Genomic DNA, 18,308 nt, shown 5'->3' on the forward strand with positions numbered 1-18,308 from the left:
GAAATTCATGCACGGGAGGGGGAGGGTCCCTCAGAATCTCAGACCCCTCAGGAGATATCCTACAGAATCGGGCCTAAACTGGCAGTCCACCATTCCTCTTACAATCTGGGACCACTGGCTCCTAATTGCTTACCTTCCTGCCTGCCTGATCGCCTTTTACCCCTCTGCCTGATTGTACTTAACCACCTCTGCCTGCTACCTGATCACCCCTAACTGCCCTCCCCTGCTGGCCTGATTGCTCCTAACTGCCTCTGCCTCAGCCCCTGCCACTATGGCTTTGTCTGGAAGGTGGACCAGAGGACCAGAAGATGTCTGGTTGACCCAGTCTAATTAGCATATTGCCCTTGTAATAGTATAGATAATAAAATGGCTAGAAAAAAAGAATAAAATTTCAATAAACATCTTTGGGAAAATTAACTAGTTTATTATAAAAATACACACTAGAAACCTAGATAATGCAAATAAGTTTTCAATAGTCTAGAGATAATAATATATTGTGTAACTTCCATACACATTAAAAACAAGATTAAAATCTAGAAAAGTAAATGTAACTGGATTTTATTAAAACACAACATATATATTTTTTTCCCATCACCATTTATTCCTTCTTTGCCCCCTTCCACCTCCACCCCCCACCATCACCACACTGTTGTCCATGTCCATGAGTTCTCTCTCTCTTTTTTCTTTTTGTTCCATCCCTCGGTCCCTACCAACACCACTCAACAGAGCTGTCTGCCTACTCTCTATCTATGAGTCTCTATTTTGCTCAGTAGCAAAACCCAATATTTTGGCTTTTTAGGATCTTGTCTCTAAAGAGTGTGATGTAATATAACATTTAACAAAAGGTTGCTTTTCCCCCCCAAGGTTTTCACAGATATATATATATCCATTTACAAGTAGTGGGTGCTCTTACATGTCCCCTCAATGCCAGGCAAAGGTAAGGAAAAGGGTTACTCTTACTTTAGAATGGGGTGGGGTGGGAATCACATGAAGATCTAGTGATTGGAGAAGAGTGAAGGGAGTGGAGCCATCCCTGGTGACTTGGTGATTCATCCGATGACATAGCATAGGGGTGTCGAACTCAATCAGAGAAGGGGCCAAAATCTAAAATCCAGCCTAAATCGCAGGCCGAATGGTTTACTGAACAGTCATAAACTGACAATGTCATAAACTGACAGCGGAGTGCAGTGATGACAGCGCGGTGCGGGCCACATTGCAAGGCCTGGCGGGCTGGATTTGGCCCGCGGGCCTTGTGTTTGACATATGTGACATAGCACAATTCCCCATGAAGCCAATTGTCTCAGTAATATCCCAATTAATTTAAAAGAGTAAATTATTATTTACAGTTATTTATTTAAAAAGTCAGTGTACAGAAAGCCTATAACTTACTCAATTTAGTACAAACTTGGGGTCCTGTGATTTGGGTTGGTCTTTCCCTACATTTAATATATTGTGTAAAGACAAGCAAGAACAACATAAAATGTAATGTGTAACTCTTAAACAGACACTGAGTTAATTACAACAGACAGAAATCCGTGACTCCAATATAACTTTAAACCACACTGCTTTCAGGGTGAGATCTCGTTGGCTGCAATGTATGAATTATTAGATGGCTCTTGCATGCTGGGAAGATTCTTTGGCAGTTTTTGGCTCAACTGGCTATTTAGAAGGGATTTAATTAAAGAGCTAAATTTCATTAGAAATTTAAACAGGTGAAAATACAGTACAAATTTCTTCATGGGAAAACCATGGAGTTAAAGAACGAATAGGTTTTTAGGCTTTTTTATGTACCTGAGGGGAGCTGAATACACTCAAAGGCATAATCAAGGCGAATAAATATCATATCTATCTGTCTTCCATTTCAGCCTATGCTAATTCCAAAGGTAAGTGCAGTCAAAAAGACAGGAACAAACAAACCCTTGAGGCCAGTGCATTTCAAATAGCAAGCAAAGCATCACTTATTGTTCCTGCCATAAGTACATTTTTTGTTCTATTTAATACATGTTAAAATGTCAATCTGTGCTAATTTTCAGCAGAACATGTTTCTGGATATACCTTTTCACTAATCAATAATGAGCTATGGCAATCCATTCATGCCACCCCCTCCTTTTTTAGTTCCCCTTATAAGCAAAGATTTAGGTCCATGTAGATGGAATTACAAAAATAAGAACTAGAACAGCTAGTAGGTAAAATTTACATAGCTGAGGATTCGTATTTAAAAAATTAATTTTTAAAAAATATATTTTTATTGCCGAAACCGGTTTGGCTCAATGGATAGGGTGTCGGCTTGGGGACTGAAAGGTCCCGGGTTCGATTCCGGTCAAGGGCATGTACCTTGGTTGCGGGCATATCCCCAGTAGGGGTTGTGCAAGAGGCAACTGATCGATGACTCTCTCTCATCGATGTTTCTAACTCTCTATCTCTCTCCCTTCCTCTCTGTACAAAATCAATAAAATATATTTTAAAAAAAAATATATATATATATATATATATATATATATATATATATATATATATTTTTTTTTTATTGATTTCAGAGAGGTAGGAAGAGGGAGAGAGATATAGAAACAATAATGATGAGAGGATCATTGATCAGCTGCCTCATGCACATCCCATATTGGGGATTGAACCCACAACCCAGGCATGTGCCCTGATGGGGAACTGTGACCTCCTGGTTCATAGATTGAGCCACTGAGCCACGCTGACTGGGCAATTTTATTTTTATTTACTGAATTTTTCTTTCACATTTTCAGTTTTTAAGAAAGTCCTAAATTTCTTCCCTTGTTCAGCTATGACTATAAATTAAGCCTAGATATCCATATATGCCACAGGTGTTTTTAAAAGTTAGGTCTAGCAGAAACCGGTTTGGCTCAATGGATAGAGCGTCGGCTTGGGGACTGAAAGGTCCCTGGTTCGATTCCGGTCAAGGGCATGTACCTTGGTTAAGGGCATATCCCCAGTAGGGGGTGTGCAAGAGGCAGCTGATGGATGACTCTCTCTCATCGATGTTTCTAACTATCTCTCTCCCTTCCACTCTGTACAAAATCAATTAAAAAAAAAAAAAAATATATATATATATATATATATATATATATATATATATATATATATATATATATTAAAGTTAGGTCTACCACATAAAGGACAGTTTATATACCAGCATGAGTTCGCTTTATTTGCTATTCATTGTGTATTATACATTTGTCCTGGCTGGTGTTGCTAAATGGTTAGAGCATCTAGAGCATCAGCCCTCACACTGAAAGGTCGCGAGTTTGATTTCCAGTCAAGGGCACATAACCTGGGTTGAAGGTGTGACCCCTGTCCCCATTAGGACACATGTGGAAGATAACCAATCAATGTGTCTCTTTCCCATTAATGTTTCTCTCTCTCTCCCTCTTTCCTCCTCCTTCCCTCCCTTCCATTTTCTCTAAAAATCTATGGAACAAAGCCTAAACCGGTTTGGCTCAGCGGTAGAGCATCGGTCTGCGGACTGAAAGGTCCCAGGTTCGATTCTGGTCAAGGGCATGTACGTTGATTGCGGGCACATCCCCAGTAGGGGGTGTGCAAGAGGCAGCTGATCGATGTTTCTCTCTCATCTATGTTTCTAACTCTCTATCCCCTCTCTCTTCCTCTCTGTAAAAAATCAATAAAATATATTTAAAATATGGAAAAAAATATCCTTGGGTATGGATTAACAACAACAAAAATAAAAAGAATAAAACTAATGGGACCTTTAACTCCACCATGTCTAATATTTTTAACCCTTATTTTTTAGGAGATTGCTGTAATGGTGAAAACCACAAGCTATATGTCATACATGTGTGGCATGGTTAGGAGTGCTGCTGCTCTTGATCCCGTTCACTCATTCAGCGCTCAAGCCAGCAAACCTCCAGTGATCAAGAACAGGCCTTTCAACGTTTTCTGGGCTGTCTCAACAATGCAGGGTCAACACTTCTTCAATATGGATCTGAATCTTCAATTATTTAAAACTAGTGGCCCGGTGAACAAAATTTGTGCAGTGCGGGGACAGTGTCCCTCAGCCCAGCCTGCACTCAGTCAGACATCCTAAACAGGCAGTCAGACATCCCCCAAGGATGAAGACATTTTGGGACCCCTTGGGGGATGTCTGACTGCCTGTTTAGGCCCGATTCCACAGGGCAGTCACACATCCCTCTCGTAATCTGGGACCACTAGCTCCTAACCGCTTACCTGCCTGCCTGCCTGATCACCCCTAACCACTCTGCCTGCTGTCCTGCTTGTCCCCAACTGCTCCCCTATCAGTCTGCTCACCCCCAGCTGCCCTTTGCCGGCCTGCTCATCCACAACTGCCCCCCCACCAACCTGATTTCCCCAACTGCCCCCCACTGCCAGCTTGTTTGCCCCCAACTTTCCCTCCCTCCCCCCACCAGCATGATCACCCCCAAACTGCCCTTCCCTCCTGGCCTAATCGCCCCTAACCACCTCTGCCTCCACCCCACCACCATGGTTTTGTCTGGAAAGTCTCCCGGTCTAATTGGCATATTACCCTTTTATTAGTATAGATTATAGCAAATTTTTTAGAGACTCCCAGTGGATCAACAATTGCCATATGTTATCCAAGTGAATTAGGGTATTATCCTTATTTCTCTCAAGATGAAAATCCTTCAATAGAGGGGTAACGCAGAATATTAGCCTTTCTAAGCACCTTAAGAAAACTGCTGATGACATTGCAAAGTTGTCTCTTGGTGGAGATCGGAAAGCCTTGCTGTCATTGACTGGGAAATTGGAAACCACAATGAGATGAAAATTGGGGCAATGGGATATTATATAAAAACGACTACTTAGCCTTCACTAGAAACCGCCGTCCTGGCTGGTCAGCAATGGAAGTAAAAACAGTTGCCCAATAGGAAGGTGAATACGCTGGGAGGAGTTTTGTGAACACAACTCTCACACTGGCTTTAGACTTGAGACCAAGATGTTATGGAGCTTTTATCTCTATCCAGACTGCTACAGTTATGATTGATTACAGGATGAATCCACATACCTACACAGGTAATTCTCCAAATGATGACATTTTTCTGCAATGACCAGCTGCAGTGACTATGGGGGCAAAGCACAGCACTTTATACTTCAATATATTTGGATAAAATACTGAATTCAAGTTCAAATGCTTTGAAATGTGTTCATTATAGAGTTAGAGAAGCCATGAGAATTGCTGAAAAGGCTATACATGACTACGTTTTGCCAGTTTTTATTTTCCCAACCTATTTTGTACACATAATATTGAAGTTTTGTCACACGTAAGAAACAGTGCAAGTACACACGAAAATGTTAATTTAGTAAAATTACTTTATAACATCTATGAAAATGCTATTTTCCCTTAATAATGGAGTCCTATTATTAATAGTATATATTTCTTCAAATGTCAAGTGAATTCTAAAACTGTACCAGCGACAAGGGTTAGTTTTAGATAATGATGTTTACAAACTTAGCAGTTGCAGGGTTTCCTGCAGAACAATTGCTAAGCTTGAATTAAATTATGTAACCAAGGAGAAATTTCAGATTCAGCTGCTTAATGTCAAAGAGTAGCAACAATTGTCCAAATTAAAAACATGCAAAATAGAGCTTGGGTCAGTCACTAACCAACTATAGTTTCTGTTATATTGCATGTAGAGAATGTTGAGCCTCTTCTGCCTCTAGATAGCTTCATATCACCGGTTGAAGTTCTACCTTCTGGTGCAACATAAAATAGATCAAATCCTTTCAAACACCAGTTCTCCAGATATTTGAAGACATCACTCAGTTCTACCAAAGTATTATTCCTCAAGTAACAGATTTCTCAAGTCATGTCATTTTCTCAAATCCTTTTGAGAAAAAGACTAGGTTATCTTTATTCATTAAAAAATTATGAGTACTCACAATGTGTCAGACATATGTCAATAATAATAATAATAATAATAGGAAACAATAATAATCCATGCAGTCATACAGTTTGTCATGACAGAAGAGAGAATTAGGTGAAACTCATTTTAATAAAAATCTTATTTATAAGGTTCCCATTGTTTTGTTGTACTGTTCTCCTTTTGAAGTAAATTATGGGCTATATTACCTCTGAGGTCCACTACAGAAATCAATAGGCCACACCCCATAGACTGTAGAATTACCTAAGTATTACTCTGTGGAAGTGCTTTAATACTTGCTGACAAGTCAGGGAACCCAGGCGCTAGAGTTCCTGGAGACTTCCTATGATGCAGCGAAGCTTTGCTGAGGCAGGGCCATTTTCTCACTCTGGTGTTTGAACACTCCACTGTTCCATTGGGTTTCTGAATGTCCACACCTTGCAAGGAAAGGACATATTGCAGATTGCTCTGTCAATCACCCCCCCTCTATTTTTTATTTCTCCCTATTTTCTGCTTCGTTGCTCTTGGTCTCTACTCATGGACACCATAACCTCGGTTTCTTGTCTTGGTAAATTATAATCTACTTAGTCACCCAACTTGAGAGTTATTTAGATATCTCCCTTCTGTTTCCATTATTCAATAGGTAACCAAGATTTATCCATTCTGATTTCCAAATAACTCTTCAACCTGTCCCCTCTACTTTGCAAGGACTGACCTTGCCTTTATTGAGGCCCTCGTCATGGTTCCTTGCCTTTATTGAGCCCCCCTCCCAGTTCCCTTATCTTATGGATATGTAACTTCTGCTGTCTCCCTGCTCCCTTGTCTTTTGCAACTTTGTAGCCCTGTATTTTGTCCATGGACCCCTTAATTTTAAAAATTTTCTAAAGCTGCCTATGTCACCCCTAAAAATTCCTACTTCACTATGATAGAAATGTTCTGGGAAGAAGAAGATATGAATACAAAGACGTACCAATAACCTACTGTTGAACGCAGTGCACATATGAAATAACTATAATATATTTTTCCACAACTGACTTTGAACACATCCTGTTGGTTGCTTGATGCACTGCCTAACTAAAAATCCCAATACCACATATGGGTCTACCCCCTGCACTTGTTTGGATATCCTTACTCAACAGAATTCTTCTGTTGAATGCAAGGAGGAACTGTAAACTGTTAAAGGATTCCGTCTGGAACATGTGAGCAGAAAACAGGAAGATTGGTGAGAATCCTCGCAATTACCAAATTAAGGGGGAAATTGCCATGGGAGAGGAATGCAATTCCCTCAAGAGTTGAACAGACTTTCTTTCTGTATTCCCTCTGTGCCCTCTGAGGAGACACGGATAAATATCAGCTCAGCTCTTTCTCAGGCAAACTGTGAACTTTAGCTAGAAAGACCTTTCTCTGTATTTCAATGTCCTTGGGTCAAATGTCTCTGTTACTTGTCATTCTACATACTTTTGGAAGTTGAATGGTCTGACTGGTTCTGCTAACTGAAAGCAATAATTTAATTGATTGCTCTGATAATTGGCCCTCCATGCACTTGTGGTTTTTTAGATCTGCTTTCTCTGGGTTTATTAAGGTAACTATCTCCATTGGATGGGACAGTTAATACCTCTGGAGTAAGTTTCTACTATTTAAAAATTTCTGATTCAATTGTATCTGTTTTCAGTCTTAGAATTGTGTCACCCTTCTTGTTTTCAGTATTATATTATACTAGAGGCCTGGTGCATGAAACTCATGCACAGGATTGGGGGGTGTTCCTCAGCCCAGCCTGCACCCTCTCTAATCTGGGACCCATCGAGGGATGTCCAACTGCCCATTTAGGGGCAGCTGGACATCCCTCTCACAATCCAGGACTGCTAGCTCCCAACTGCTCGCCTGCCTGCCTTCCTGTAGGCCCCTAAGAGCTCGCCTGCCTGGCTGATTGCCCCTAACCACCTCTACCTCAGCCCCCACTGCTGCAGCTTTGTCTGGAAGAACATCTGGATGATGTCTGGAGGGTCGTTTGACTTTTCAGTCTAATTAGCATATTATGCTTTTATTTTATAGATATATATTATATTATATTATATTATATTATATTATATTATATTATTATATTATATTATATTATATTATATTATATTATATTATATATTACTAGTTGCCCGGTACATGAAATTCCTACACAAGTAGGGTCCCTAGGCCTGGCCAGGGATCAGAGCTGATGGAGGCCTTCTGGCTGCCGGCTGGGGCCTCCCTTCCCCAGCTGCCAGATGCTGGCTGGGGCCTTCCTTTGTTACATGCCACCCTGGTGGTCAGCGCACATCATAACGAGCAATCAAACTCCTGGTCTCTTGGTCGAACTCCCTCAGGGACAATTTGCATATTAGTCTTTTATACAATATATAGATAGATAACCAGAATGTTTCTAAGTTACATATTCACATATTGAAATATGAATCTATTAAAAATAATTTGAATTATGGCTGCATCCATTCTAACTGAAATAATCATTAACTTCATGAAGTTTTACATAATTATAATTAACACTAGAGGCTCAATGTATGAAATTCATGCAAGAGTAGGGCTCCCTTTCCCTGGCTGCTGGCACCAGCTCCCCTCTGGCACCCAGGACCCAGGCTTCCCTCCTTCCCTGGCTTTGTCTGGATGTCTGGTCTAATTAGCATATTACCCTTTTATTATTATAGATATGGACATGTATTGAAGATGGTGCAGAAAATACATGTGCTCAGTTCATCATCCTGAACCATTAGTTGTAGTAAATTAATACATATTTATTCAAGATGAGAGGTAGTGCCCCATTAAGAGTTAATTATTCTATAACCATCAAGGATAGCACATTGGGATCTATTTAAAAATAATATATATTATAGTATATAAAGCACTTGACCTCTTTTTTTCTCTTTAATTTGGAAATCTTTTATATATACCATTTTCTTTACCTCTCAATTTTCCAACTAAAGTCTTAATCAAAGCTTTCCTCCTTCCCTCTTAAGTCAGTGCATTTAAATTGGGTATTTTCAGAAAGCAATGGTCACTTATACCAATATACTTTTAAGAGAGTCTGACTTTGGTTATAAAGAGATTTAATGCAAGCCTCCAGTTTAACTTGCAGGACTGAGTCACCCCTGTAATAACATGTTTCTCTGAACCACCACAAGGCATCCTTTACCACTCAACCTCTGCTTCGCATCAGGTGACTAAAGGACCAGCAGCAAACAAAAGCAAAGGTAAAATCTACTTTCTGTTGTGTTTGAAAAATGTTAAGGACTGATTTTTAGAAATATGCTTTGTTATATGGCATTGGAGAAAGACTAATTTTGTTAAGTGTCTTGTAATGCCCCAATTTCTTTTTGGGCCCAACTTTATTAACTTTTCAAATATAATCATTCAAAATGTGAGCTTGCTTTGTAAATCTATAACCCTCAAAAATACACTGAGTGGCCAGATTATTATGATTTCTGAATGCATAGTAATCTGACCACTCAAAATATTTGTATCTCAAATGAGTGCCAAAAGTATTCTAGACTTATGCTGGAAATCAACCACCTATTTGCCCTGAGTTTTCTATCAGCCAGTGCAAAGGGGAAAACTGATCAGGCGCACGATTTATAGTATCTTTGGTATCAAATAAATGAGGTACTCAAGAGAAGTACACTGAGTGGCCAGATTAATATGCATTCAGAGATCATAATAGTCTGGCAATTCAGTGTATATTAGTTACTGATACTTACGTTAAGTTTTGATGATTTTTTTATTTATTGTAAGTTTATATTTGGAAATGATTCTTACTTTAATGACTATTTAAGACTATTTACCTCTCCTCTACATACACAATTTCTCTCTATGTAAAAAAGCCTCTTTTGCAGTAGTTGCAGTATGCTATCATAACCTAACACTTCATTTGCAATAGCTTCATAATTTATTTTTATATTTCTGTGGGGGTCAGTTCTTACTTCCCCGCTTCAGTTTCTGATTTTGTTTATTTGGGTTCTGTCTCTTTGTTTCTTGATGAATCTGGCTAACGGTTCATTAATCTTGTTTATCTTTACAAAGAACCAGCTCTTGGTTTTATTGATCTTTTGTACTGTATTTTTAGTCTCTATGTCCTTTATTTTCGCTCTGATCGTATTTTCTTCCTTCTCTTTACTCTAGGCTTTCCTTGTTCTCTTTCTAATTCTTTAAATTATAGGGTTAGACAGTTTGTTAGACGTTTTTCTTGTTTTTCTGAGGTAGACCTGTGAACTTCCCTCTCAGGACTGCTTTCACTGTGCAAGCAGGAGGGGCCAATCTCCCCTCTGAATCAGGGTTGTTAGCAGCATGGGGCCCAGGGCTGGGTCAGCAAACTGTCCCTGTTCCCTGGGTTTGGCTTCTGCTCGCCTTTGCCTGCCAGCCAGGTGTCAATCTTGATCACTCAGAAGTTTGTTTCTGTAGGGGCTGTAGGCCTGGGGGGGTGCTGTTCAGATTTCAGGGAATGTGGTGTGTGTGGTTCCCTGTCCCAGAGCACCTCCTCTGAGAGTGGCCTCGAATATTCCTCTGCCCTCGGCTGGGCAGAGATCCTTGTATGTGGTCCCAGGGGGATCTGCTGGAATCCTGGAGTTTCTATAGGCTCCTCCATGTGGGGAAAGTACCAGTCATGTTCCCAGGACAGTGGGGGCAGAAAGGCCCTCTCCCAAGAAAGTCCCATCACTGCTCAAACCCGTAGGTAAATCACTGCTTCTGTTTCCTGTGAAAGGTCAAATGCAGGGTGTGGCAGGGCTCCTGAGGGTGGGGTGGGCTATGTCACCTGGGTCAGGTTTTTTCTCTTTCTTCCCTGCAGCTACTGGGAGTGGCTAGCTTCTCTCAGGACAAATGGCCATTTAGGTTTGGGGGCATACACGTCTCCCCGCAATGTTTCCCATCCCAGCACCTCAAGTCCGCGCCTCCCTCCCTGCATGGAAACCTTGGGTGAGCAGAAAACCTCTGTGCTCCGGGTTAAAAAAAAAACAAACAAACAAAAAATGTGACTTTCTCTTCAACTGGCTGCCCTTCTACCAGCTCCAGGCTCTACGTTGGCCAGCAGCCCCGCCGCCTTTCACAGCTGAGTGTCTCATGGGCTGTGTGTCTCTGCTCTGGTGCTCCCGACTGGGAAGCCCAGCCTGGTTCTGGGCCTCGATCTTCTGAGGTACTTAGGGGATAACCACCCCATAGCAGGGAGCTCCCTCCTCACTCTCAGGCTGCTGCCCTGCCAGCCTGGAAGCTGGGTCAGCTCTTCTCACTCACGACCAGGCCTTTCCTACTGGTCTCCAGGTGTTTTCTGTCCTTTTTTTCTTTCTTTCTTTCTTTTTTTTTTTTTTTTTTTTAAATATATTTTATTGATTTTTTACAGAGAGGAAGAGAGAGGGATAGAGAATTAGAAACATCAATGAGAGAGAATCATCGATCAGCTGTTTCTTGCACACCCCCTACTGGGGGTGTGCCTGCAACCAAGGTACATGACCTTGACTGGAATCAAACCTGGGACCTTTCACAGGCCGACGCTCTATCCACTGAGCCAAACCAGTTTCGGCTGTCCTTTCTTGATCTGTCTCCTCCTCAGCTGGACCTCAGTTGGTAATTCCAGGTGGATGTTCCCCACTTCATTTTTATTTCCAGTCTGGCCCTGGGAGGAGGTGCAGGAAAGGTCTGCTATTTTCTCTTTCTCTGGGTCTAAAACAAATACATGTCTTACAGAATAATTATATCTAGTGAATATCCATGTCAATATGCAGAGGCAATCTCATCCTTTGCTACAGCTGCATAGTATTCCATTGCATGGAAGTCCATGGTTTATTAAACATTAAACACTCCCTTAATGATGGACAGCTGTTTCTAATATTAGTAATTATAGACAATGCTTGACTGAATAACAGAAATGGAATTTCTAGGTGAAAGGAATTGTGCATTTGTAATTCAGATAGAAATTCCCAATCTTCTGTTTTGACCAGTTATGCACCATAGTTCTTTACTCTTTCTTCATTACAAACATTTGGAATCAGTGCCCACACATTTCACCTTGCTCAAATTTTGCACTTTGCAAAAGTATGTATGTTTGCACAGAGAGGTGGGTATGATTTGCAAGGCCAGGTCAACCTCTTTTCCAAGCAACTAAGGCAGAATTCTAAATTATGTCGTGTTTACTTAAAACAAATCAGTGTAATATGGCCACAGTCTTTGGCCTCTAAAGTGCCTGCTTTCTACTGCATTCTTTTTTTAAATCCCCACCCAAGGATATGTTTTTATTGATTTTTTAAAAAATAGCAATGTGAGAGAGAAGCATCAATAGGTTGCTTCCTGTACCACTCTGATGGGAGATCAAACCCACAACCTGGGTATGTGCCCTGACTGGGAATCGAACCCTCAGCCTTTTGGTGTACAGGCAATGCTCCAGCCAACTGAGCCAACGGGTAAGGGCTCCACTCCATTTTTGTTCTCTGACATAAGATCTAGGATCCGGAGAACTGGGTCAAAGAACATTCCGACTTAGTTAAAAACTAAGGGAACATTTATTCAAAACATAGTCCTAAGACTGGTATGTGTTTTTCCAAGAAAGATGTTAATTTTGGCTGCAAAAAATTTCAAGTCTTAAAGGAGAAGTAATATTTTTTTTTACAAAGACTAAGTATTATACTCTTATATAAAGACATTCATATTTTCTTGAGATTGCTATTCTTAAAATACAATTTTTACTTTATTATTTTATTTATTTAGTAATTTTTTATTTTTAAATTACAGTTGGCATATATTATTATATTAATTTCCATTGTATAACATAGTGAATAGACATTTATACATCTTATGAAGTGATGACCCCAATGAGTCAACTTACCATCTGAAACCAATATATTTACTACATTATTATTAATTACATGCCCTATGCTGTACTCCATATCTTGTGCCTGTATTTATAGCTAGCAAAGCCCTACAATCCCTTCCCATATTGAAACCATCAAAATATTCCCTACATCTATGCATTTTGTGTATGTGTGTGTGTGTGTGTGTGTGTGTGTGTGTGTGTTTCTTTTGTTTATTAGATTCATCATATAAGTGAAAACATATGGTATTTTTCTTTCTCTGACTGACTTATTTCACTTAGCCTAGTAACCTCTAATTTATCCATGTTGTTATATGTGGCAAGATTTGATCCTTTCTTATGGCTGAATAATACTTTATTGTATATATGTACCATCTCTTCTTTATCTATTTGTTTATCAATGGATACTTACTTTGCTTTCACATCCTGACTATTATAAATAATGCTGCAATGGACATAGGGATGCATGTGTCTTTTTGAATTAGTGTTTTGGATTTCTTAGTGTAAATACCCAGAAGTGGAATTTCTGGGTCCTTCTTTGTCTCTTGTATAATCTTTGTTTTAGTTTAATTCATCAGATGTAAGTATTGCTACCCCAGATTTTATTGATTTTTAGAGAGAGAGGAAGGGAGTGGGGAGAGAGAAATATCAATGCGATAACAAATCATCAACCAGCTGTTCCCTGCAAACTGCCTACAGGGGATCAAGCTTGCAACATCAATATGTGCCCTGACTCAGAATTGAGCCAGCAACCTTGAGGTGCATGGGATGATGTCCAACCAACTGAGCCACACTGGCCAAGGCCCCTTCTTCTTAAAGAAGTTCCTGTAACATTTCTTATAATACTGGTTTGGTGATGATGAACTCCTTTTGCTCTGTCTGATCTGCATTTCTCCATCAATTTGAAATTATGGACTTTCTGTTTAGAGTAATCTTGGGTGTAAGTTCTTGCTTTTTATCATTTTGAAAATTTTGTGCCAATCCTTTCTATACTGAAAACTTTCTGTTGAGAAAAAAGCTGACATTCTTATAGAAGCTCCCTTGAAGATAACTAGCTGCTTTTCTCTTGCTGCTTTTAAGATTCTATCTTTGTCTTTAACCTTTGGCATTTAAATTATGATATGTTTTGGCATGGGCCTCTTTGAGTTCATCTTGTTTGGAATTCTCTATGCTTTCCAGACTTGTATGTCTATTTCATTCTCTAGGACAGGGAAGTTTTCCATTATTTTTTCTTCATATAAGTTCTCATTTCTTTGTTCTCTCTTCTTTCTGGTGCTTCTATTGTGCAAATGTTGTACACTTGATTTTGTCTCAGGGACTCCTTAAACAATCCTCATTTTTTAAATTATTTTTTTCTTTTTTCTGTTCTGATTGAGTGTTTTCTGCTACCTTGTCTTCCAAATACCTGATTCAGTCCTCGGCTTTATCCAATCTAATGTTGATTTTCTCTAATGTATTCATTCCAGTTGTTGTATTTTTAATTTCTGACTGCTTCTTTTTTTTTTTTTCTTTCTATCTCCTTTATTTTGTTTCTTATTTCTTTGTTAAAGTTCTCACTGATCATCCTTATAACCAATGTTTTGAACTTTGCATAGGTAGATTGCTTGTCTCCATTTTGCTGAGTTCTTTTTCTAAAGTTTTGTTCTAGTCTTTCATTTGGGATATATTTCTTTGTCTCCCCATTTTGGCTGCTTTTCTGAGTTGTGTGTGTGTGTGTGTCGTCCCCCCCCCCCCCCCCCCCCCCCCCCGTATAGTAGGTAGAACTGATATGTATCTCAGTCTCAGTAGAGTGGACTTATGCAGTAGGTGCCCCTATGGTGCCCAGTCTTGCAGTCTCCCTGGGCACCTGAGCTGGGTGCTCCAAGTTTTCCCTTATGGATTGTGTGCATGTTCCTGTTATAGGTTTGCCTTGATTGCTATTGGCATGACAGATGGGAGGAATCAATCCTCAGGCCGATTGACTCTGAGCACTGGCTATGACTATAGCAGAGGAGCTGACCCCGTGAAACAAGATTTGCTTTAGTGGGGCTCTGGTGCCTGCCGGATCTTCCCTTTCAATGTACCATTTGAAGAGGTGGTTGGGTGGTGCTCTGGTGTGGTCTGAAGCTTGCCCCTAGGTGTGTTAGTTTGGGGCCTCTTGGGAGGGCCTCTGGTAGAGGATTTTGATGGGGTGGATGTGAGGAGAGAAAGAGGTCTAGAGAAATTCTGAAGCAAAGGGTATCTTGGGAAAGGCAGGCCTGGGGAAGATCCAGGTGAGGGAGAGAGGGTAGGAGAATCAGACAGCTAATGATTGCCTGGTGTGAGGTGGGACTGAAAAAGGTGTCTGGGAGGTACCAAGTAAAGGGATTTCCTCTCAGCAAGGCGGGATTAGGAGAGGGATGGAGGGTTCACCATCACCATCACCTGCCTTGCACCTGAGATACACAGCAAACAAAGACACAGGCACAGCATTTGACTTATTTATTTTGCCAGTGTTCTTTGTGCACCCTCACATTTTATCAGGAGCTCTGCCTGCCAACTGGTATGGAATGTGTACCCTCTACTAAGCAGAATTGCGAGAATAATAATGTCCCAGGAGAGAGGAAAAGAATCACTTGGAAACTTTGTAATAAATAAATGAGGACATTCTATGGCAGTGATGAGGGGGCTGACCAAAGGCAAATGATACTCAGTAAAAAGCTATGTTCTGAATAAAACCGAAAGCAGGAAGGATTTTGGAAGAATAGACTTTTTTTATTTTTTATTTTTTTGTACACAGGTATAGCCTTCTCTGCCATGACAAATTTTAACTTGTTAAAAAAGCTTCCCTGCTACTAATGAATATGTAAGCAGATTCATTTTTCTTATCCTGAGGCAGAATAAACTAAAAAAAATAAAAATAAAAAACAGTTTTAAAAACCACAATTTCTATTGTATTCACAAAATTATATTTCCTTAAAAGTACTGTCTCCTTTTTCATTATATATTCAGTGGAATATATTTCATGCTACTAAGTGAATCCATCTTAGTAATTTTATATTGTGGAAGACTACAGGTATTTATTCAATGAATGGATGAAGAAAATATTTACCTTCATAGCTCTTAAAACTAATATATTTTTGTAAAGCCATTTGCTTAAGACTTTTTAAATGTCTTTGAATAAAATTTTATAAATTCTTTTATTTTTTCTTTTAAAATAGTTTTTAAATTTTTTTTTTAAATATTTTATTGATTTTATTGATTTTTTTACAGAGAGGAAGAGAGAGGGATACAGAGTTAGAAACATCGATGAGAGAGAATCATCGGTCAGTTGCCTCCTGCACACCCCCTACCGGGGATGTGCCCGCAACCCATGTACATGCCCTTGACCAGAATCGAACCCGGGACCTTTCAGTCCCCAAGCCAACGCTCTATCCATTGAGCCAAACCTGTCTCGGCAGTTTTTAAATTTTTTAATTATAGTTGATATTCAATATTTTATATTAATTTCAGGTGAACAGCTTAGTGGTAAGACGAATATATATTTATGAAGTGATCCCCTCAATAATTCTAGTACTCATCTGACACTACAGTAATTATGATATTATTGAATATATTGTCTATTCTGTACTTTATGTCCCCTTGGCTATTTTATAACTAACAATTTTGTACTTCTTAATCCTTTCACTTTTTTATCCATCCCAACAACCCCCTCTAATTTGGCAGTCCTCAATTTGTTATCTGTATCTGAGTATGTTCCTGTTTTGTTTGTTCATTTATTTTTATTTTTAGATTCCACATAAGAATTAAATCATATGGTATTTGTCTTTCTCTGTTTGACTTATTTCACTTAGCATAATTCCTTCTAGGGTTATGCATGTTGTCACAAATGGCAAGATTTCATCCTTTTATATTGCTAAATAATATTCCATTGTATATACGCACATCTTCTTTAGCCAATCCTCTATTGATGGGCAACTTGGGCTGCTTCCATAGCAAACAATGCTGCAGTGAACACAGGGGTGTGTATATCATTTCAATTTTAGTGTTTTGGGTTTCTTGGAATATATACCCAAAAGAGCACTGCTGGGTCATAGGCAGTTCTATTTTTAATGTTTTGAGGGACTTCCAAACTGTTTTCTATACTGGCTATACTAATTTGCAATCTCATCAGCCATCCACAAGGGTTCCATTTCCTGGTCAGGGCACATTCCTGGGTTGCTGGCTCTATCCTTGGTAGGAGGTGTGTAGAAGGCAACTGATCAATGTTTCTCTCTCACTGATGTTTCTCTCTCTCCCCTCCCTTCTACTGTCTCTAAAGTCAATAAAAACATATTTTAAAAATAAAGCTTAGATCACTTTATTTTTAAAGAAAGGGAAGACGTGAGTGTGTTACATGAAGCTTATTGGTGATAGATTAGGGCAGGGGTCTTCAAACTACGGCCCACGGGCCACATGCAGCCCCCAGGGGAGTCTGATCCTGCCCGCCAGGTTTTTTGGGCAGTGAGCGCAGCCAAGGTGTTACAGTAGGAATTAGTAGTTCATATAGTCCGGCCCTCCAGCTCTCTGAGGGACCGTGATCTGGCCCCCACTTTAAAAAGTTTGAGGACCCCTGGATTAGGGAGTTGAGAGAAAGCAAAGTGTAAAAACCTCTGGAATTGAATAAAAAGTAAAACCATAGGCATGTACATCTTTTACATAGGTGGGTACAGGATAGGTAGCATTCAACAATTAACACAACAGTAACAATTGTAGAACTTATAGTGTCTGCTCTGGCTGGTTGTATTGCCCTGAGGAATCCAGAAAAACAGAAGTTACCTTTACATTCCAAAGGTATGCTATGATAGATACAAAAGATAGTAGACAGGGTCAATTGAGGTAAAGATTAACTTTCTCAGGGAAGAAAGTTAATCTTTACCTCAATTGACCCTGTCTACTATCTTTTGTATCTATCATAGGATATTGACTACCCATCATAAACTTTCAGTTAAAAAAGTTTTTATTTCAGACCATCCAATGAGGTTACTTCACAGGCCTCTCCTGAGCTTATCAGGTTTATTATGTGGCTGCTTTTTGTCCATAATCTTATTGATAACCCATGCATTGTTTAGTAACATGTTATTTAGCCTCCATGTCTATGTGTGCCTTTCAGGTTTTTTTTTTTTTTTTTCTTTTTTCTTGTGATTGATTTCTGGTTTTGTACCATTATGGACTTGATTTTAAGTTTCTTAAAATTATTGAAACTTGTTTTGTGTTCTGTCATGTGTCCTAGAAAATGTTTTATGTATATTTGAAAAGAATATATATTTTGCTGCTTTGGGGTGAAATATTCTGAAGATATTGAGAGGGCAGGGCAGGGCGAGGATAAACTCCTGACTCCACTGTGGGGCAGGGCGGGGTTATCCTCCATTTTGTGTAACTGGAACCTGGCCCTCACCCAACCAATCGGGGTCAGCCAAAGCAGTGACATCACCACTGACCCGAGTAAAACCCCAGGGCTTGGCAAAATTCGCCATGCTGCCGGCGTGAGTGGGACAGAGCCCATGCTAGCATGGAAAAGGCTCTTTTGTTTATTGCATCGGACTCGGTTCCCTGGTGGTCCTTGGGGATCACGAAGTCTGGGCATAACAATA

At 39.7% G+C, this 18,308-nt stretch overlaps 1 pseudogene across 1 annotated transcript; it reads left to right on the forward strand.

Moving 5' to 3' along the window:
- The first annotated feature begins 3,161 nt into the window (after positions 1-3,161).
- LOC311629372 (hyaluronidase-like) lies at positions 3,162-5,283 on the forward strand (annotated as a pseudogene). Its single transcript has 3 exons — positions 3,162-3,165; positions 3,805-3,988; positions 4,542-5,283. The product of its transcript is annotated as a hyaluronidase-like (transcript).
- Positions 5,284-18,308: the final 13,025 nt, after the last annotated feature.

This window comes from Pipistrellus hanaki, assembly GCF_964339955.1.
Source record: "Pipistrellus hanaki genome assembly, chromosome: 10".
Classification (NCBI taxonomy): Eukaryota; Metazoa; Chordata; class Mammalia; order Chiroptera; family Vespertilionidae; genus Pipistrellus; species Pipistrellus hanaki.